Source organism: Alligator mississippiensis, chromosome 5 (genome assembly GCF_030867095.1).
Source record: "Alligator mississippiensis isolate rAllMis1 chromosome 5, rAllMis1, whole genome shotgun sequence".
NCBI lineage: Eukaryota > Metazoa > Chordata > Crocodylia > Alligatoridae > Alligator > Alligator mississippiensis.
This window is the reverse complement of record NC_081828.1, coordinates 115,869,875-115,892,607: the sequence shown is the minus strand read 5'-3', so window position 1 is coordinate 115,892,607 and position 22,733 is coordinate 115,869,875.

Below are 22,733 nucleotides of genomic sequence, written 5' to 3'. Positions count from 1 at the left end.
AATTAAAAGAGCTGAAATTTATTGTTCTAAAACAGGTACAAAAATCCATTCTTATTATATAAATATTCCATTTCTTTGGAAACATAGGAAATGGCATGTATGGATAATAACAGTCTAGTCACTCCCACAGTCTGAATCTTTCTCCCTGGTAGAAGCAGAATGGTAGAAAAGCTTGAAAAGATATACAAGGTTTGTGAAAGCTCCTGAGAGGCCAAATTATACCTTTTATGCAGACTGTCTGTATGAGGGAAGAGAACTCTCTTTGTTCAGTGTGTCTTAATGGTAGATAGTCAGTCACCCACTGCTATCCAAGTAACATGCCAAAGAAAGTAGCAAAAGGGGAAAAAATCTATCCAAAAGAAAACATAAGGGAATTATGTTCTACTGTGGCAGTGGAACAAAGTGTAGTCGATGGGTTTGGGTAGAACAAATAAAACTATTATAGCTAGCAGTGCCACTGTTAATCTTGCTGAATCACTCTATTGCCGATGCAGCAGTCTAAGGACAGTCAGACCTCCTTCTGGAAAAAACTAAGGGCAACCTCTCAGTGGAAAACAAAGGACTCTGAGAACAGAACTGCAAGTAACTAGCGGCCAGAGAGTATTACTCTGGGGAAAAAAGCCGCTCTAAACTCAGATGGAAATGCTCATGAATATGCTGCTGTTTGTTTTGTAATGAGAACTGCAGCCTAAAAGCTGCTGAGAATGGCACCAAACCATGCTCTGGAATCTGAACTGCTGCTGCAAGCTGTCAGAGTTATCTGCACTGACGCTACAATGCAAGGCAAGCACTGTGTTTAGAATGAAATTCCGGCATCGTGACCTTTTTCTGAACCAGTTTTTTTCTCAGAGCATGACTGAGTTCAGAGGGATAAGAAGCCAGCCTGGGGTGTTTGATATTCCTATTTTAAAGAGAGAGAGTTTTATTTTAAAAAAGTTCCCCCCCCCCACATTTTTCAGTTATGTATTCTTATAAGGTTAGATCCTCAGCTAGTATAAATCAGCACAGCTCCATTAAAGCTGATGGAGTTTTGCCAACTTATATTAGCCAAAGATTTGTCTCTCAGAACTTATTTCAGCACTTTTAACTTTTTCTTTTCTTGAGACCAGCTAGGTAAAGAAACAATTTGAATTAAAGGCCGTAATAGAAACACAAAAGTCAAAACCATTTTTTCTCTTGCTAGGTGACTTTTAACATTAGGAGAAGTTTGCACCACTTGGTTGACTACTCCTAATGGGATATTCATGAAGTAAGATGTAAAATGTATATATTACATACCAAAACATCTTCACTAGTGAAACATTAAAGATTAAGAAACCATGTACTCAGGAGTCAAGAAATAAAGAGCTAATACTGAAAGCTTAAAGTTAGCTTTGACTTTAATGAAACCACCAATTTTACACCAATTGCGGACCTGGCTAGAGATCTCTTTATATCATTCCAAACTACTTAACAGACTATGAACATACGAACAATTTACTGTGGATAAGAAATGGAGGTGGTGGAATTTCAAATAACCCTTTTTCACTGGGGCTAAGCGAATATGCTTTAGCTTCCACCTGCTGTGAGGTATCAGCATGTACGTAAGCAGTTATCACAAAACAGCTGACACTCAGTAGCCCTCTGCCCTTTTACCTGTTAGCATATAACTTCAGATGTCCAGATTTTCAGCTTTCTGACCTATTTGCAACTCTGAAAACCAGTTCCCCTTCCATTCAGTTATCTAAAATCCCTGCAGCAATTAAAACAATTGGTTGCATGGGAAAGTAATACTAATTAAGCAAATATTGCTCTCCAACCTTCACTAACAATTTAGAAGTTGGAAACAAGAAGAGTCAACACTGCAAACCACCAGTGATCCACAGGGAAGGGGGTGGTTTGGCTGCGATAGAGCTGTGGGACCCTTGTTACTGACAGTCAGGGTCTAGCAGAATGGTTACATTTACATTGTGTAAAACATATGTCAGTAAAAACATTTCTAGTAGAAACAAGTTTGGCTGTTAGTAAAAAGTTTGATGATTGTCAGTAAAAAAATAAACTTGGGTTGGCAACCCTGTCCCCTGGCAAACTCTGAAGTAGCCTTCCCTCTCTGGGATCTATTTAGCTGAAGCCCCATAGGATGGCTGACTAGTAGAGGTCAAATGTCCCACAAAGAAAGGTGAAGAGAGAGTTCAGTATCTCAGCATGAAGAATTTAGGGACATTCCCAAGACTCATTTCAGCAAGTGCTTTGAGTAGTAAGGATGGGCATGGCATTTTGCTGTGGGAACACCTATACCACCTGTCTACTGGGCTAACTGTACAGGTAGTCTGGAAGTCACAGGAGTTAGCCAGTCCAAAGGTATTATATGGGTCTTGGCACTGAGGATACTAGTTTGGTGCCACTGAGCCTTTAAAAAAGGATTATATCTACTATTAAGGAAGAAACAGTCTGTTCTCTCATCAGGGTTCAGTTGAAGTTTTCTTGCTTGAGAAATCAGCAAAAACCTCATAAGAATCTTAAAATTAACCCTGCATGTATCTCACTAGCAGTTAAATAATTCACAGGTTGCTGCAGTATACTGCTGTTGATTAGTCAAGGTTTCAACTCATCTAAACAAATATGAAATGTTTCTTTACATAACATTTTTGAATGACAATAAGAACTTCAGTAGGTTGGTCTAATGAATTGAGACCTTTTGCTTATAAAAATGCCATGAATAAAGAAAGTTGATTTCTTTTTTAAAAAACAGGCCAGCATTAATATTCAAGAGGAGAAAAGAGAAAGACTAGCTGATGCTGGGTGTAACATAGCTTCCCATTAGCCTATTTTTTCTAAGTATCATCTGCTAGTGGATTTCCTGTGCTTTGCTACTTTAGTCCTTGGCATGACCTCAGCTGTGACCACCAGTTGTGCCAAAATATGCACTTCACCTTTAAAACTTCAGCAAGTGAGATGAAAGCTTCTCTTCTCATTCAAGGGGAAGAGAACAAACAGGAGCCTAAATAGCAGTACAGTATGTTAAGTCTGCTGTTGTGAGGGGCCTGTACTTATTTGCCAAATAAAAAAGACTGTTGAAACTTGGTTTGCTGTCTTTAATCAGCTTCAGTCACTGCTGCTTTGTGAAACTATTCTTGTTGAATCACTAATAAGTTGAAAAATGCTGATACACTGACAACGTGGCATGTTGGAAAAACAGCATCCAAGGCTGCTAAATCTAATGTTTTACTACTCTGCAGTACAGGTCTGATCATATACTAAAAACATGGAATGTGAAATTATAGAAATACAAGGATCATTTTGCATTTGATGTCTTCATCAATTCGTATGTATAAAAGAATAATGGGCTGACAGGGATGTCATCAAGTAGGTTAGGCTTTACATTTATTGAAAAATTTTCAATCTTTAACATAAATCTTACATATATTGAAATATTATAAATCTAAAGAAAACAGTTCCTTGTTTGCATTTAAGCATTCCCTTTTAGAATTTGCAATTCATATATTTCATCATTAAGAAATACTGTAGTAAGTGAAATTGGGTAGCAACAAGAGTTAAAATTGTTAAAGCTGACCGATTACTGTATTTACTAAAATATAAGATGAGGCGCCCCTCTGCCCCGATCAGTCTGCGAGGAAAGGAGCATTGTTTTAGATTAACATACAAAGCACTGGGAGGGAGGTGGGCAGGCAGCTGCTGTAGCTTTGATTCTGGCCATGAGCCCAGGTCAGGGCTATAGTCAAAGCCACAACAGCCACCTGCCCTGCCCCTCCCCCACTTTACTGTCAGGCACAGCTAGACATTGAGCACATGGAACCGAATCCTGGGACAGGCAGCCAGCACCAGGGCCTCTGGATGTTTTCCAATAGGTGTGGACACTGTGGTGAGTGCAGCAGGTAAAGAGGTCACCCAGGGGCAACAGCAGCTGGTGGTCCTCCAGCATGGGCAGCTCCTCCTCTGGCAGGTGGAGTCCAGGCCCAGTAGGGCTGGTGTGCAGTTCTGGTGCCACTCTAGGCAGCTCTGGGTCCATGGAGCTGGGGCAAGCAGTGGGGCTGGGGGGCAGGGGACCTCCTCCCAGGCTCAGGCAGGGCTTGCTGTGGGGCAGTGGGTGGCTGCTAGGTGTTCTGCAGGGGTAGGGTTGGGGGCCAAGCAGCAGGCAACAGGAACACAACTGCCAGGGCCAGAATGGTGTCCAGCACCTGACAGTCATTATCTGTGGTCTGCATTGCCTGGCCCAGGATGGCACTCTGCTCTTGGAGCACCTGGTGGCACTCGCACACCAGGGCCAGGAGCTCAGCCTAGAACTCCTGCCCAGTTCCTCACCTTCTCACAGGCAATGTCCTTTACCCATCAGGCCTGTGAGCATGAACAACATGTGCCTCCATCAGCTGGGGTGGGGGGCACAGCGGCAGAAGTGTGGTGGCGGGAGTGCGGCAGCGGTAAGCAGTGAGCTCCCGCAGATGCTGCTGGTGATGTTGGTGGCGGGGGAGGGTGGCGAGCACTGACCAGGGGTCGGCAACCACCTGCAGACACCACCGGCAGTGTCAGCGGTGGCCAGCAGCAATCATTAGCCACCCGCAGATGCTGCCGATGGTGAGCAGTGACCACCTACAGGCACTGCTGACAGTGTTGGTGACAATTTTTGTAGGAGGTGCCATACCCATAGGGTGCACATGTGCGTGCACCGCCTAAGCATCACCAGTGCCTGTGAGTCCTCCAGCCAGCTGTGCAACACAGGCCAGGCTCATGGCAGCACCTGCTGCCACAGCTCCAGACCCTGCTCCCCCTCACCTCCTTCTGCAAGCCAGTCACTCTCCTGTGCCACCACCCAGCCCATGGCAGGGGCTGGGGCCAGGGCCAGGGCCAGGGCCAGGGCCAGGGCCAGGGCCAGGGCTGGGGCAAGGACGGCCCTCTCCTCAGACCATGGCTTACAACATGGCTGGGGCTGCCATGACTGGGGGCTCCGCTTAGACTTGGATGGTGGTGATGGTGTCTGGCTCTAGATGGTTTCCTCCAATGGAGGGGTGCAGTGTGAAGGTGACCGGACAGGGCCTCCCCCAGGGAGGAGCTGGCACTGCTGGCAACCAGTGGTATCATGGCTTGCTGTGCTTCATGGCTGGGCCTGGGACTGGGCCTGTGGAGCTGGAGAGCCAGGTGCTGGCCAGGTCTCCCCAAGCTGCTGGTTGAAACAGCAGCCAGGTAGCTTGGTGGAAGAGGCTGCTGGACACCTGAGGGGCCCTTCTACAGTGATGTGCCACTGGAGGTGTCAGGCCAGGGTAGGGGCTCAGGGATGCTGCCTGTGCTGCTAAAGATAGCATGGCTGTGGCCTGGGTCTCGGGGTCCAAGAATAGCACTCAGTTGCTGCATAAAGGGCATGGACTTGTCGGCATGGCCAGACCGATGACTGTGGTCAGTCACAGTGACCCACTGTGCCCACAAGGCCTTGACCTTTATGTGGCACTGTTGTGCTGACTGGTCATGCCCGTGCTCCCATGTCTGGACTGACAGCACCTCAATATGTGGGCACAGAAGTGCCCATCCCATTCAAACTGACACTGCACCTCTGCCTCACCCCAGAGCACTATGAAGTCACGAGTTTCCTTTTTGGTTCAGTTGGGGCCCAGGTAGAGGTCATGGTCATGGGCACAGACATGAGCACAGGCTCGGATTTCATAGATTTCATAGACATTAGGGCTGGAAGGGACCTCATAAGATTATTGGGTCCAGCTCCCTGCCCAAGTGGCAGGAAGTCAGCTAGGGTCAAAGGATCCCAGTAAAATAAACATCCAAATATTTCTTGAAACTGTCCAGAGTAGCTGCTTGCACCACCTCTGGGGGGAGTCTGTTCCAGGCCTTGGGGGCTTGGACAGTAAAGACGTTTTTCCTTATCTCCAGCCTAAAATGGTCTTGCAGTAGTTTGTGACCGTTGGACCTTGTCATCCCCTGTGGTGCTGTGGTGAAGAGCCCCATAGCTCACAGCTTCTCTTCATAAAGCCTGTTCTCTTGCCCTCTGATCATGTGTGTGGTTCTTATCTGGACTCTTTCAAGCTTCTTCACATCCTTCCTAAATTGTGGAGCCCAGAATTGGATGCAGTACTCCAGCTGTGGCCTCACCAGGGCTGAGTACAGTGGAAGGATGACATCCTGGGTCTTGCTTGAGATGCATCGGTAGATGCAAGACAGAGTTTTGCTTGCTTTGCCAGCTGCGGTATCACATTGGTGGCTCATATTCATCTTGTGGTCAATCATGGCCCCCAAGTCTCTTTCGGTCATAGTGCTAGTTAGTATAGTACGCTAAACCTATAAGCGTGATCTGGGTTTTTATTCTCGAGTTGGAGCACCTTGCATTTCTTTGTATTGACTGCCACCAGGTTTTTAACTGCCCACCTTGTAAGCCTATCAAGGTCAGCCTGGATCACCAGCCTATCTTCAAGTGAGGGACACGAGGCTGGGGTGGGTCCCATGCCAGCTCTCTGGGTCTCCATGAGGCTATCCCAGTGCTGCTGGGCCTGGGCAGCTGCCAGTAGCACCCAGTGCAGGAATATGGCATGGAACTGGCAGCCTCATGGCAGAGGCAATGCCCCGCAGCATCTGCAGGCACAGGGCAGGCTGCTGGTGGTGTGCTGCAGGCAGGTGGCACTGGTCCTGCTGGGCAGAAGCTGCCTGGAGGTGGCCCTGGTGGATGACAGGCCTGGCCAGAGGCTACAGCAGCCTGCAGGAGCGTGCAACACCCTGCTGGCCTGGACAGTGCTTTCCTGGCAGCCGCACAGTAGTGCAGTGCTGAACAGCAGTGCTGGGGTGCTGGCAGGAAAGCACAGTTGGGCTGTGGCCTGCCCAGGGGGACACAGGGACCTGGAGTGCCCTCAGGCTCCCTGTCTGTGAGCCTCCAGGGCTCATAATGTCTGTAGGCTTCTAAAGCCTGCAGACAGGGGCTGTCATAGAGGCAGCCCAGCCCTGGGCAGAAAAGGCTCCTAGCCCACAGCCCTGGGGCTGGCCTGACACTGGTCCCCTACTGGCCGGGCAGACCCTGGAGCAAACTTGCTCCCAGGTTTCATCTACACATCCATTACTGTGCAAGTCCTCTGATATGGTGGACTCCCTCTGATACATTGAATCACCACTATATCAGAGGAGACCCTCCAAGCTGTCCTGCAATGCCCTATGGTGGATTCCCTTGGAGATCTACCAACCATCAAAGAGCTGAAGTGGGCCCTCCAACAGATGAAAAACAACAAAGCCTGTGGGCCAGATGGTATACCTGCAGAGGTCTACCATGCTGGCGGCTTCTGGCTCACATCATGACTCCACCAGCTTATCCTCTGCCTTTTGAATGAAGAGGACATCCCCAGGGATCTCAGGAATATGGCCATTGTGACCAACTACAAGAAGTGGGACAAATCTGACTGTGGGAACTACAGGGGGATTTCCCTCCTGTCCATTGTGGGTAAGATCCTGGCTCACATCCTCCTGAACTGCCTTCAACCTGTCACCAAGGAGATCCTTCTGGAAATGCAGTATGACTTCTGACCATCTCAGGGCACTGCAGACATGGTTTTTCATTGTCAGGGAGATCCAAGAAAAATGTCAGGAGCAAAATCAAGAACTGTTTCCATAAATTGTTAAGCTCTGTGGACCATCCTCCAATGCCTTGGCTGCCCACTGAAGTTTGTCATCATGCTGAGGCTCCTGCATGATGATATGACTGCTACTGTCCTGAGTGGAAGATCTGAAACCAACTCCTTTCTCATCCAGACTAGGGTTAAACAAGGTTGTGTGATCACCCCCACCCTGATCACCATCTACCTGACCATCATCATCCACCTCATCTGAGATGATCTACCATCTGGTGTCAGTATCTGGTATCAACTGGATGGGAAGCTTTTCAATCTTGGGAACTCCCACGCAAAAACAAACCTCACCACCAAGGGCATCCATGACCTTCAGTTTGCAGACAATTGCTGCATGATGGCTCACTCTGCACAGGATGTGCAAGCAACCTTAGATCTCTTCTACACTTCGTATAAGACACTCAGCCTGTCCTTGAATGTCACCAAGATGAAGGTTCTCCACCAACCCTACCCAGGCCAGCTGAACATCCCTTGCACTATCTACGTAGATGAGGAGGCTCTGGAGTACATGGAACACTTTCCATATCTTGGCAGCCACCACTCTCACTGGGCTACCATCAATGAAGAAGTCCAGCACTGGGTCAGCTGTTCCAGTGCCGCCTTCTTTAAGCTGCGACAATGTGTATTCTTAAATAGAGACCTTCAAAAGTCAACGGAGGACCTGGTTTACAAGATTGTTGTGCTGACCACCCTCCTCTACTGCAGTGAAACCTGGACTGTCTACTGATGCCAAATTAAGACCCTTGAGAGCTTTCACCAGTGGTGCTTGCATTGAATTCTGGAGATCAAATGGGAGGACTGCCATACCAGCGCGAGCAACCTCCATGAAGCTGTGTCCACTAGCATTGAAGCCTTGCTCTTGAGAAATCAACTCTGATGGACAGAGTTGATCTGTGGTCTGTGTCTGGATGTCTGGGAACTGCTTCCCTTACCAAATTTTTTTTTCCCAGCTCTCTGTTGGCCAACTCTCAAAGGGCAGCCAAAGCAAACGGTACAAAGACACACTCAAGGTCTCCCTCAAGCACAGAGGCATTGACACCAACAGCTGGGAGGAGCAAGCTGCTTATCATTCTGTGTGGTGCTACCTGGTCCACCAAGGTGCGTACCACTTTGAGGCCCAGCGACTTGGTACTGAGGTGGAATGGTGGCAGCGGAGGAAGAAGAAGGAGACCAACCCAGGGCTGTGAATCCCACTCGTCCATGCAACAACATGCCCCCATTGCTGAAGAACGTGTGTATCCAGAATCGGGCTCCTCAGTCACTTGTGGACCAATCAAGCCTGACGGATGTCATCCTCGACTCCAAGGAACTGCCACCACTGCTGCCGCCCCTGACAACCACTGATCAAGTAGCAAATTCAAGTGGGATTAAGGGTTTTTACTATACAGTAAGTACACACACATAGAGATGCATTTGCTTACTGTGCAGGAAAGTATGCTAATGCACAGTAATGCCTCTCATGTAGATGCGCCCTGTATGACTAAATGCTAAAGCCAGAATTCAAATTCTCACCCAAAGGCAAATCTGAAATGCAAAAATAAACACATAGCGTAAGTGATAAGCTGTAGATCATCATTGTAGAAGGACAGTAGCAGGTGCTACTAAACTGAGCCACCTGCCTCACTGTGTCCAACACAGTGGGGTGGAGCTGAGCTCCCCACCTGCTGCTGCCCACTGTGGGTTTGGGCAGTGGCATGGGGTTGCATTTCTCAAACTATTGCAGATGCAGAGGTGTGTCACAAGGGAGGCCAGCCCCCACCCCCCCGGATGAGCCGCCTGTGGCCCTGTCCCGCTCCCTGCTGCGGCCCCAGCCCTGGCCAACTCCCTTCCTCCCTATGGAGCTCAATTTCCCCTCCCTCCCAACACACTTACCTGCTGGAGCTGGTCTCCAGGCTGCCTGGGGCCATGTGCATATACAGTACAGGCACAAGGCACCCCCTGCCTGACCGCCCTCCTCCCATTCCCTCTTAGCCCCCTGCAGGCTGGAACTCTGCCAGCCTGCAGAGGGCTCCTGACAAAACTGGTAAATCCCCAGGCTTTGTGGGTAAAATGATTCCAAAAACCAAAAATTATGATTCTAATATGAGCATTTTTTACATGTAATAATATACAAATGGTTATAGTTTTCCCATATTGATTCAGATAAGCAGCTGATTCTATTAACCAGCAATTCTATAAACCTGAATTCACTGTGTATTTGTTTTAAACAACCACAGATAAGTGACTATTAAAACTTTTTGCATTCATACTTGAAAATACAGATTTGTACCAATGCTGATAGATATAGATAGTACACGTGTTGCATTATTCATGATTTAAGGGAAAATGTATAAAATGTATGCAATGAAAGAAAAAGAAAGTTTTCATAACATTTTCATTGAAAACCTCAGGTAATAAGTTGAACCCACCCTTGCCTTGGTAGTCACAGTCTGAGTAACACTTAAAAACTCCCATAAATGAGTCATAACAGTAGTGTATATGTCACTGAGCCTCACAACTTTATTCATGTTTAGTCAATATGACTATTTGAGACACAACTGTCTGGGTATCTTATATATATTGTTGCTGTTGTATGAAGAGCCAGGAAACATCTGTTGTCATAGAGCCCAACACTATACCAAAGGGACCCTCAATATTGACTTTTATGTACACAATATCAAAGATCTAAGGACTGGTTGGACAAACATTTCTCTGGGATATTTTGAGGTGGGCATGATGTTGCCTCGAGCAAGGGATCTTCTGAGGTCCCTTCCAGCCCTATGTTTCTATGGGTCTATAGTACTATAATCTTAGCAAATCCAAACCTGACAATGCAGAATTTTAAGCTGTTTCTGATTTTGCAATAGATTTTTACATAGTAGGAACATGTGGATCTATAAGTTGTTTGCCATTTCCTCTCAAGGTTTTGGATCATTTTGTACAAATCTTGGGAATAAGGATACTGCTGCTATGACCAATATCTACTGCACAGAAAACAGAAAAGCTTTTATGTACATGCTATGCTTGGTGTCAAGTTACAACTTTCTGTACTAAGTACAGGAAATGTTAAGCAATGAGGATTGTGTTCCAAAAATGAATTGAAAATTAGATGATGTATTGCCATTAAATTGCATGGTGAAGGATATGGACAAAGGATGATTGAACGTTAAACCACCCTTAACGGCATAAATATTGCCAAGAAGGAATGTATATCAAGGATTGCAATTTTGGTGTTTAATTAATCTTATCCATATAACATTTTTGGGCTTTCTTTTCCAATAGCAGTGGCATACTGTGCTCTTAGGTAGTCAATAATAAATTGTAAGGAACCTGGCTTTCTAATTTTGACGAAAACAACTTGTCCAAAATTTCATTTCTTGCCTATGATGAGAACAAAGAAGAGATTTAAAGCTGACCCTAAAACACGAATCACTTCTTTTCAGAATATTTCATGTACAATTTTGTAGGCCTAGGTTTATAGTTCTGTTCTCACAGATATTTTTAAGTGTTAATTTAAAAAGGCCATCTTTGGACCAGTCATTCTGTGAGTGTACAAAGGCTATTTCTTGTGATATTATAAAGGAAAGATTTTTGGAAATCTGCTCATAAAAACACTAATGTATTCTTTTAATGTATTTAGCCATTTTAAGATATAGAGAGATTGAGTCTCTCACCCAAATATCTTCAATTGAATTTAGTTGGAGTTATTTCTCTCCTTAGGGAGTCAATTTGGGCAGAAGCATACCTTTGTGAGAAACAGTATTTTATGTGTTTCTATTGAACGGCAGCATGCTCTATATCATATTTAAAACCAGTGAAAACATAGAATATCTTTTCACCCTACTCTGTTCTATCTCCATAGGTCAGTTTCTCACATACTTATTTCTACTGGGTCACATTGTCAAGGTTATTTCAACCTTGAAGATATGGAGATTATCTCAAGAGTAATGAATTCTGATGTGCAAGAAAAAGGATTGAATCTGGCTATGCATATAATGTATTAGAAAGATGCTGCAAGGAAATTTAATTGTTAGTGTGGCGGCGAAGTGCCCCCACAGACTAGTGAGGGAGAGAAGGGAGGACCCACAGACCCCAGACCCCGAGAGCAAGCCCCCAGAGGGGCATACATACCGGCTGAAGAGCAGCGGGAAGAGGAGCCGCATCCGCGGCTGCAGCCGCGCGAACTGCCATTACGCCGGTTCTGGCAACAGCTGTTCCCGGCGCGGCGAACAGCTGAGCCAATCCCAGCGGCCATAGCGGCCGTGGCGGAGAGGTTTAAAAATGCCGGCAGGACAGGGAGACGGGGGGAGCCAGGGAGAGAGAGTACGGGCCGGCAGCCCGTGCTGCGGGCTCTCGCACAGAGCGGAGAGGACCCAGCCTGCGGGTCTCAAGCAGGCTGCTTATCTAAGAGCTGTACGCTTATCGCAAACAGCAGAGTGAAATGAGGTCAGAGAGTGCAAGCCGAGGCACTCTCTCAGTATCCTGAAGCGGCTGACGCTCAGGAGGCAGGGGAGCGCTCCGCTGCCGGTAGGAGAGGGGAGACAGCGGAGGCTCCAGGAGGGAGCTGGAACCAGGGGGAGCACCCACCAGCTACTCCTGATTTGGAGGAGTATTTTCTGTAAGAAGGGAGGAAGGAGGAATTACTCCCAGCAGGAGGGAGAACGACCAGGAACCGGGGATCCGGTCTGAGGCCGTCATACAGGGCCTGGAAACATCTGGAACGCATCACCCAGCGGTTGGCGTGTGGACGGGGTGTAGGGGAGGCGGAGCCCCGTGGACCACCGCGTCACTCAACCATGAGTAACACCGTCTATCGGGAGGCCCCACCCAGGATAAAGATCTCCACTGTAGACCCCTCTAAAGGTAATTGATTACATCCAAGTCGTGGCAGGCGAGTTGAGGGGAGGGGCAACACCCGATAGTCCAGGCGGAGCTAGACACAGGCTCCACAGTGGTGCATTGGCCGGGAAGACAGCGTCATTCTCGTACGGTGGTAACGAGACAGTGTCCCTACCCAGGACCCGATAGCGATGCAGCAGCCAGTCCTCGCGCCCACGGAGCTGCTTACACAGGCTATCCAGGCCATAGGGCAGGTGCTGGCAGTGCAGCAACAACAGGGCGCACACCAGCAGGAGTGGATACAGCGAAATGCCGCTTTATTTAAAATGCCCCGGATGACTAGGGAGGATGACCCAGAAGCTTATATCGAGGCATTTGAGAGGACAGCCATCCAGACAGGGTTGGACCGTGGTCAGTGGGGCCACCACCTGGGGGCACTGGTGATAGATCAGGCCCAAGCGGCCTACCGAGCGCTATCAAGGGACGAAGCGCGTGATTACGAGACAGTGAAAGCAGCAATCCTCTACAGGCTTGAGATTTCACCGGAAAGTCATCGGCAGGCCTTCAGAGCCTGAAAGTCCAAGGAGGCCAGGCGACCCCGGGGGTTGTTGCAAGCTTTAAAGGACTCACTCAACAAATGGTTGCCAGTCGGCAAGTTCGACCGGGCGGGTGTGATGGACCAGATCCTGTTAGAACAATTCCTATGGGATTTAGAAGAGGATGCCCAGAGGTGGGTACGCAGACACCAGCCGCAAACTAGCAAAGAGGCACTTCGCTTGGCGGAGGCCTTTGCAAATTCGGAAAGAGAACGGGGATACGGACGAGGCGCCCGAGGCACGGAAGAGGGACCCGCAAGCAAAGGGGAAAGGCGAACGGTCTCGAGATGAGGGCCACCGAAAGGGGTGGTGTGTTACCACTGTGGGCAAACCGGACACATCTCCCGTGAATGTGGGGAAGGCCTGAGCGAGCTGAGTTGCACCCCAACAGGATATCCACCCTCCCAGGATAGAGGCAAAGAGGCGGAGCGAGGGGAACCCATGGATTGCAGTTTCGGGTCGGCAACCCAGAACAAGGGATGGAACCAGCCCGTAGTAACCGCATGGGTTGGAGACAGGGCGGTTAAGGCCACATTGGACACGGGGTGTTCCCACTCCCTACTTCGGGCAGACCTCTCTCCGCAGAGGGAACGGAAGAGTGAGGGGCCCCTGACGATGACCTGCATACTAGGGGGGGAGATGCGGTTCCAGACTTGCTATGTTCCGCTTAGGGTGATGGAGTTTAGCGGAGAGCTACGAGTTGGAATTGCCCCGACCCTGGCATGTGAGATGATACTAGGCCGAGAATGGGGCCCATTCTATACAGTCCTCGAGCGAGTGAGAGCTACTCAGGAGGAGAGGAACCGGATCAAGAGGGGCGACGGATGGGCTGGCGGGGGCCCGGCCCGTCGCAATGAAACAATGACAGACGACATCGACCTAGAACAGTTCGTGAGCGCGGCCCAATTTCGTAGGGCATAACATGAGGACCCGGAACTGCAGCAGATGTGGGACGCCAACTCCGGGGAAGGACCCTCACAGAGGCGTCCCGGCTTCGAGGTAACAGAGGGGCTATTATATCGGGTCCAACGGGGTGAGGAGGGTACCATACGGGGAAGACAATTAGTGGTCCCGACCTCACTTCGCCAAGTGGTGTGGAGACTGGCCCATGACTCACCCCTGGGTGGCCATCTGGGACGTAACAAGACCCGGGCGAGGCTGGCCCAAGAATTCTTTTGGCCTCATCTCCAAGAGGACGTGGAAAGGTGGGGGGCCGCATGCCCAGAGTGTCAGAGGGCCCAGAAATGGAAGCCCCCAAGGACACCCCTGAAGCCCATGCCAATAGTAGAGACACCGTTCTCGCGGGTCGCCCTGGATATAGTAGGACCCCTCCCCAGGTCTCATAACGGATACCAATATATCCTGGTGATGGTAGATTATGCCACCCGTTTCCCAGACGCCGTGCCCCTAAGGTCCATAACAGCCACTCGAGTAGCGGAAGAACTTCTTAAGTGGATAGCACGGGTGGGCATACCTTGATTCATAGATTCATAGATTCATAGATGTTAGGGTCGGAAGGGACCTCAATAGATCATCGAGTCCGACCCCCTGCATAAGCAGGAAAGAGTGCTGGGTCTAGATGACCCCAGCTAGATACTCGTCTAACCTCCTCTTGAAGACCCCCAGGGTAGGGGAGAGCACCACCTCCCTTGGGAGCCCGTTCCAGACCTTGGCCACTCGAACTGTGAAGAAGTTCTTCCTTATGTCCAGTCTAAATCTGCTCTCTACTAGCTTGTGGCCATTGTTTCTTGTAACCGCCGGGGGCGCCTTGGTGAATAAATCCTCACCAATTCCCTTCTGTGCCCCCGTGATGAACTTATAGGCAGCTACAAGGTCGCCTCTCAACCTTCTCTTGCGGAGGCTGAAAAGGTCCAGTTTCTCTAGTCTCTCCTCGTAGGGCTTGGTCTGCAGGCCCTTGACCATACGAGTTGCCCTTCGCTGTACCCTCTCCAGGTTATCCGCATCCTTCTTGAAGTGTGGCGCCCAGAATTGCACGCAGTACTCCAACTGCGGTCTGACCAACGCCCTATAGAGGGGAAGTATCACCTCCCTGGACCTATTCGTCATGCATCTGCTGATGCACGATAAAGTGCCATTGGCTTTTCTGATGGCTTCGTCACACTGCCGGCTCATGTTCATCTTGGAGTCCACTAGGACTCCAAGATCCCTTTCCACCTCTGTGCCACCCAGCAGGTCATTCCCTAGGCTGTAGGTGTGCCAGACATTTTTCCTCCCTAGGTGCAGCACTTTGCATTTCTCCTTGTTGAATCAAGGAGATACTTACAGCCCAGGGAACAAACTTTATGTCTGGGGTAATGAAAGCTTTATGTAAAACCCTCGGCATCACCCAGCTAAAGACCTCAGTCTACCATCCCCAAACTAATGGTTTGGTAGAAAGGTTAAATGGGACCATCAAGCGGATGCTCAGGCGGTGTGCCCAGGAAGACCTGTGGAGGTGGGATACTATCTTGACACCCTTGTTGTTCGCCATAAGAGACGCTCCACAAGAGTCAACCCAGTACTCCCCATTTCAGTTGGTGTATGGCCATAGCCCTCGGGGATTGCTACAAATCGTAAGGGAAGAATGGGAGAGGTCAATAGGCTTGGGGGTGTCGGCGGAGAGGTACCGGGAGGAGCTACAAGACCGAATCTCCACGGCCCAAAAGATCGCCAGGCAAAACCTGAGGGATGCCCAAGGCATACAGGAAAGGCGTTACAATCAGAAGGTGAAAACACGGACGTTCCAGTCGGGGGACAAAGTTTTGGTATCTCTGCCAACTTCCTCCAGCAAACAGCTGGCCATGTGGCAGGGGTCATTTACCGTGGTGAGACAAGTAGGGCCCTTGGATTACGAATTACTTAAACCAGGTCACCGCCGGGAACAACAGATTTACCACGTAAATCTGCTCAAGGAGTGGAAAACTCCTCAGGGCTGGTTGGCCCTAGACGAGGATACAAAGGAGGACCTGGGACCGCTGTGTCCCGGGTTAGGGAGACCCGGGAAGGAGGGGTCAGTGCATATGGGTAAGGAGTTGGGCAATCACCAACAGCAAGAATTACTAGCTTTGATAGAGGAATTTAGGGCAGTGTTCCAAGACATCCCAGGACGAGTAACGGGAGTAGAACATGAAATCAGGACCCCTCAGGGAGCACTGGTGAGGGAGAGATGGATGCCGATACCTCAGCGGTGGCAACAGGAAATACAGCAAGAGATCATGAGAATGCAAGAACAAGGGATTATACGACCGTCCCGCAGTCCATGGCGGAGCCCCATAGTCCCCGTCGTCAAACCGGATGGGTCATTGCGCATATGTATAGACTACAGGAAGCTCAATGCCCTGACTACGTTTGATGCCTTTCCGATGCCCCATGTCACCCACCTCATTGAGAAAATCGGTGAAGCACAGTATATAACCACGCTTGATTTGGCAAAGGGATATTGGCAGATCCCAATGCGCCCCACGGATTGTGCCAAAACAGCCTTCGGGACCCCATGGGGCCTATTCGAATTCACGCGGATGCTCTTCGGCCTCAACGGAGCAGCTGCGATGTTTCAGAGGTTGATGGACAACCTTTTGGCACCCCACGCAGCATACGCAGCGGCATACATTGATGACATCATTCTATTTTCCGCAAGCTGGCAACAACACCTCCAAGACCTCAGAGCAGTTCTGGGGGAACTCCGAGCAGCAGGGCTGACCGCCAACCCGAAGAAATGTAAACTAGCGGGGAAAGAAACAGCATACCTAGGATTTTGAGTAGGCCGAGGGACAGTTCGGCCACTCACAGATAAGATTGAGGCTATAAGGCAGTTCCAGGAACCGAGAACCCACAAACAACTGCGTTCCTTCTTGGGACTCGTTAACTATTATCGGCGATTTATACCCCACTTCACGACTCTCGCCACATCACTTAAAGACGCGTTAGCTGGGAAATCTGTGACGCCACTGAAATGGACACCGGGGATGCGAAAGAGCTTCCAGAATTTGAAAGAAGCAATGCGCCATGACGTTGTCGTGCACACGCCTAACTTTAACGCCCCTTTCGTTTTACAGACGGATGCATCAGGACGGGCGCTGGGAGCAGTGTTACTACAGAAACACGGGCAGGAGGAGCGCCCAATTGCCTTTGCCAGCAGGAAACTCAGTCATGCAGAAACCAGGTATGCCACCATTGAGAGGGAGTGCCTGGCAATACGCTGGGCAATAGAATACTTTAAGTACTACCTGATGGGGAGGGAATTCGTGGTAGTAACAGACCATGCACCACTACAGTGGTTAACACAGAAACAGAGCATGAACACCAGGATCACCCACTGGGCTTTGGCTTTACAGCCATTCAAATTCATGGTGGTACACCGTCTGGGCCGAGATAACTTTGTGGCTGACTTCTTGTCCAGGTGGGGAGGCGCAGACGACGCAGAGGAAGGTGCGGGCCACATCCATAGGGAGGAGCAGGTGACACATGCCGTCATGAGAGAAAATCAGCCGCCACAAGGCAACTTAAGGGGGGAGGTCTGTGGCGGCGAAGTGTCCCCACAGGCTAGTGAGGGAGAGAAGGGAGGACCCACAGACCTCAGACCCCGAGAGCAAGCCCCCAGAGGGGCATACGTACCGGCTGAAGAGCAGCGGGAAGAGGAGCCGCATCCGCGGCCGCAGCCGCGCGAACCGCCATTACGCCGGTTCTGGCAACAGCTGTTCCCGGCGCAGCGAACAGCTGAGCCAATCCCAGCGGCCGTAGCGGCCGTGGCGGAGAGGTTTAAAAACGCCGGCAGGACAGGGAGACGGGGGGAGCCAGGGAGAGGGAGTACGGGCGGGCAGCCCGTGCTGTGGGCTCTCACACAGAGCGGAGAGGACCCAGCCTGCGGGTCTCAAGCAGGCTGCTTATCTAAGAGCTGTACACCTATCGCAAACAGCAGAATGAAATGCGGTCAGAGAGTGCAAGCTGAGGCACTCTCTCAGTATCCTGAAGCGGCTGACGCTCAGGAGGCAGGGGAGCGCTCCGCTGCCGGTAGGAGAGGGGAGACAGCGGAGGCTCCAGGAGGGAGCTGGAACCAGGGGGAGCACCCACCAGCTACTCCTGATTTGGAGGAGTATTTTCTGTAAGAAGGGAGGAAGGAGGAATTACTCCCAGCAGGAGGGAGAACGACCGGGAACCGGGGATCCGGTCTGAGGCCGTCATACAGGGCCTGGAAACATCTGGAACGCATCACCCAGCGGTTGGCGTGTGGACGGGGTGTAGGGGAGGCGGAGCCCCGTGGACCACCGCGTCACTCAACCATGAGTAACACCATCTATCGGGAGGCCCCACCCAGGATAAAGATCTCCACTGTAGACCCCTCTAAAGGTAATTGATTACATCCAAGTCGTGGCAGGCGAGTTGAGGGGAGGGGCAACACCCGATAGTCCAGGCGGAGCTAGACACAGGCTCCACAGTTAGTATTAAGTATTTGATGATAATAGCCATCAAATTGTTGTCCTATAATCTTGTATGTAAAAGAAGTGAGATACAATTTCTCTGAGACAGAAAAGAGGGAAAGAAATGAAGAAAGAAACATAATCATATGGCAAATCTAGTGAGAACCTCCAATGGAACAGATTTTTTTCATCGCATGATCATCACTGTAGCAATAAGGGCCCAAATAAATATCCCCTCCTCTCCCTCCTCTTCCTTCCACAAATATTCAGTTACTCCAAAAGACTGCTTTCTCTCCTTGCTGTCTCTGCCAGCCTGTCACTGATATCAATGGGAGATTTAGTGTGGATGTGGTCCTGAATTTATATCAGGGCTCATAGACTGTAATTAAAACAGAATCTGGACTTCTTATTGGACAGAGATGACCATTGCAGATGTGTTCTGTATATGCTATATGATTTCACAAACAAATATTAGGACTAGTTTAGTCTTGCAATATGTTTAGTCTTACAGTATAGATTTCAATAATACCCTGTTTGCATGATATTTTAGTACCATGCAAAGAACAAATATAATAAATGCATATTGCAGGCCTTTCAAACGTATCTAAAATCATACCCCTGCTCATAATTAGGTCTACCACATTTTAAGACTTGGTACATAGTATTAATTTGGCTATATCAAATATATTGCAAGCTAATACAGTAAGACACAAAATGCTTTTATCATGAGAACACTCTCCATTTCAAGATCTGAGAATCATAAAAATATGGATTGTGAACTGGTCATTGGTGTGAGTCTGAACTTTGCCTGAGGCAAGTGTAATGTTTTGTTGGGTGGGGGCGGAGGGATGAGAAGAAAAAAATTCCATTTTTTTTCAGAGGGAAGAAAAAAAAACCATTTTTCTCTGGCTTTAAAAAAGAAATAGTAGCAGCTGTTTGAAGCTGCTCAGGAATCTGGAATGTTGGACTAAGTTCCTAAGAAAATGGATTAGTGGGCAAATGTAGATAGATGTGGCAAAAGTATATGATAAATGGTATTCTTCACATGAATATTGCCATCACATATTTATGACTTCACATTCATTTCAGCTTTCCATAAATTTAAAATACAATCAAAGATAACTGCCTTAAATTTGTGGCATACTATACTCCTAAATAATAACTGGCTTCATTTGGCCATGGTATTTCACTTTTTGCTTACTCCCCCAAAACCTGGGAAAACAGAGGAACCTTGCCCCAAAAGTCAACAAATTTATACTTTATCAGGTCATGTTTAAAGTGACTTCCAGGGATGTTTGCACTGGTATGTAAGCCCACCATCATGTATGTCCTCATTTTGCCCAAATCCCTTCACCATCTTCTAAATTTAGAAAATCCTTAGCTTGCCCCCAGTAGCAGTCAAGCCTCCTTTCCCCTCCAACAGGTTCTCCTGAGTATCAGGGCCAAAGGCTGAGCTTTCTACCCATACAGGAGGTAGAAGCATTGCAGGGCTCAGCACAGGAAGTCCTCTCAACTCACCTGATGGACTCCTCTACACATAAGAACGATGGCAGCATGTAAGAACTTTGTAGTACCTTACAAAAGCCTATCTTTAGGGAAGGTGATCATTCCTCCACCTTTGTTCTTTGGCATTCCTCAGAAAGGAAGAAACAGAATCACTAGTGATTCATCTCCTGAATAAGGACTACACTCATGATACTGGATTCTCACCTGTAATAGTAACAAAAGCAATTGTTCATTCAGAGAAGAATAGCATAGTCACCTCAACAGAAATTTTAAAACTGTACATGCAGGTACTTATATCTTCTGTTGGTACCCCATACTATACACTGTCTTTCTTCTCTAGGGATTTAAGTGATTAAAAAAAAATCTCAATATTTTGAGGACAAGGATGGATGACCATGTGTATTTGCATGTGCAGAAAAGGACTTACCCTTTTTACTCTACTATCCATGACTTCCCTGATAACTCATGTGTAATAATCAAGTTTTGCCTTTGCATCTGGATGCAACCTTATATTATTTTGCCTTCTAGTAATCTGTAGCTAAATTGTTAAACTGGAAAATCCTCAAAGATAAGCTTGCCAGGCTGGCATTTGAAAAATACGGGTTTCTTTCCAAATTCCTTGGTTTATTCAGAATGAAAAGAGCCTTTTGCCCTTGGATCAAATAAACATTCAACTTGGTGGCACCCATGCCAGAAAGAGACCTCCACAGACACAGTAAACTTAATTTTAGTTTTTACTGATATGTCCTTTGACAGCTCGGGAAGCAGTGGGAGAGCTCAAATGATGGTGGATCTACACAGGACCAGCATTTAGACAGGTTTTGCAGCACAGCAAAACTGCCAGGGATATCAAGACAAGTCACATAGTGCTGGATGTTAGGAAAGTTAGGAAACCAAAACAAGAGCATGCAGTGTGGGCCAATGTGAAACTGCCACTCAGCAGTAAACTGAGAGCTCAAAGAAGCAGAGTGAAGAGCAAGAAACTGAAACGGACTCCTTACCTCAGCCCATGGTATCTTCTGCCCCCAGCTTTGCTGCCCCAGTACTCAACAGTGTCTCTGCCCAGGGCACCAAAATTGCTAGTTATGCCTTTGCTGGCAGCTATGAGCCTCACAGGAAGGGAATCCGAACACATAAACTAGTTAATAAAACAGGTTCCTTTAAATCTAACAACCAGGTCCTTTGGGTAACCTAATAATACATTTCAAAACCTGCACTCTGGGTGTCTAGAACACATGTATTTTTCTTAAAATTAATTAATGTTTGCATTACTGCTTCCTGTTTATCTGGTAACAAGCAACAGACACAGTACAGCAAACTCCAAAAATCAAGATAACATGCAATCTTTTGTGAGGTCAAATGCAATTTAAAAAAGCCAGCCAGCAGGGTTTTTTTTAATTAAAGTTCCAAATTGGAAACTATTTCTATTTACTTACTTATTAATGTAAAAAATAGTACAAAATTAAGAAAGCAAATAGAACTTTGGAGTGCAAATACCATAGATGTGGATGTGTCCAGTAAGTACATTTTTTATTTTCCTTTTTTATTTTTCCCTTTGGACATAAAATACTTATTAAATCATTATAATCCAAAGCTCTACAGTAGACATTTCACTTTTCTTCTTACCTCAGTTGCCAATAGTTTGTTCTTTGAAGGTCTAACCTCAGGTGCCAGTCTTAGCCTGTTAAGGCTAGGCTACATCCTCTTGACCACCTTCCAACAATAAAATGCTGTAAAATAGTTTCTGTTTTTTAAGTTTTAAGTTCCAGTTGGAGTTTGGATTTAAAGGAAATTTGGAAAGAATGGAATTCAAATATTTCTATGTTTACTCAACTTGATACAGTCCTTGTTATTTAGCTATTTACAGTTCAGTCTGGGATCCTGTTTATGCTGTTTATAGCAATTAGTTGTTTTTGAAATTATTTTAACTTATTGTTTCTCATGGATGTACTTTGCTTCTACTCAATACTGGTGAGAAAGTTAAAAGAATCAAGACTGGACACATAGTCTAGGTGCTCCTAAGCATATTGAGCCAATATTTAAAGGAATTTCCCCACAGAGATTGTGACTTGAAGAGAGTTTCATAATAAAGTGGGGTAAACAGGCAGCTTAAACATATATATAAAAAAAATATTGTGCAAGAATTCCTCATTTCCATTGCACCCAGAGTATAATTTTGATAAATAGCTATATCCTCCTTTTGCACCCACACACTCATACCACATAAGTATGCATATAAACAAGCGCACAAACATATGCAAATTATGCACACACTGAAACAACCAAAGTTTCTTTATTTTAATTGTTTGTCATGCTTCCTTGACTTGGGTTTTTCTTCCCTTTCTTTTTAAAGTCCAAAGGGAAGATATACTTGGTTTGCAGTTGATACTGGTCCAAAAGCTTAATATATACCAGGCAACTGCCATCCTGCAGTGTTTTTTCAGAATGGTGTCCTCCATTGCATTTTACTTGTCATCATCAGAGTGCCAGAATTTTTCAGTAGTAATCTGAATATGGGTGGATATACATGTGCAATTAGCACATTGCAATGAACTCCGGTGCTTTATAGTTCCTGGGTGCAGCATTTACACATGCACCTGGGCCTGCAGCATGTTAAGCCGGGGTGGAGTGGCCCCTGATGGCAGTGGGAGGTCACCCTGACAGCCCACTGCTGCTCCACCCCAGCTCCACGTGCTGCAAGAGGCTGGCTGGGGTATAAGGGTGTTGGCCACAGCAACCTTACCTGGTGGTTTGGAGCAGCAGGCCCACAGGTCAGGCAGCATGGATAC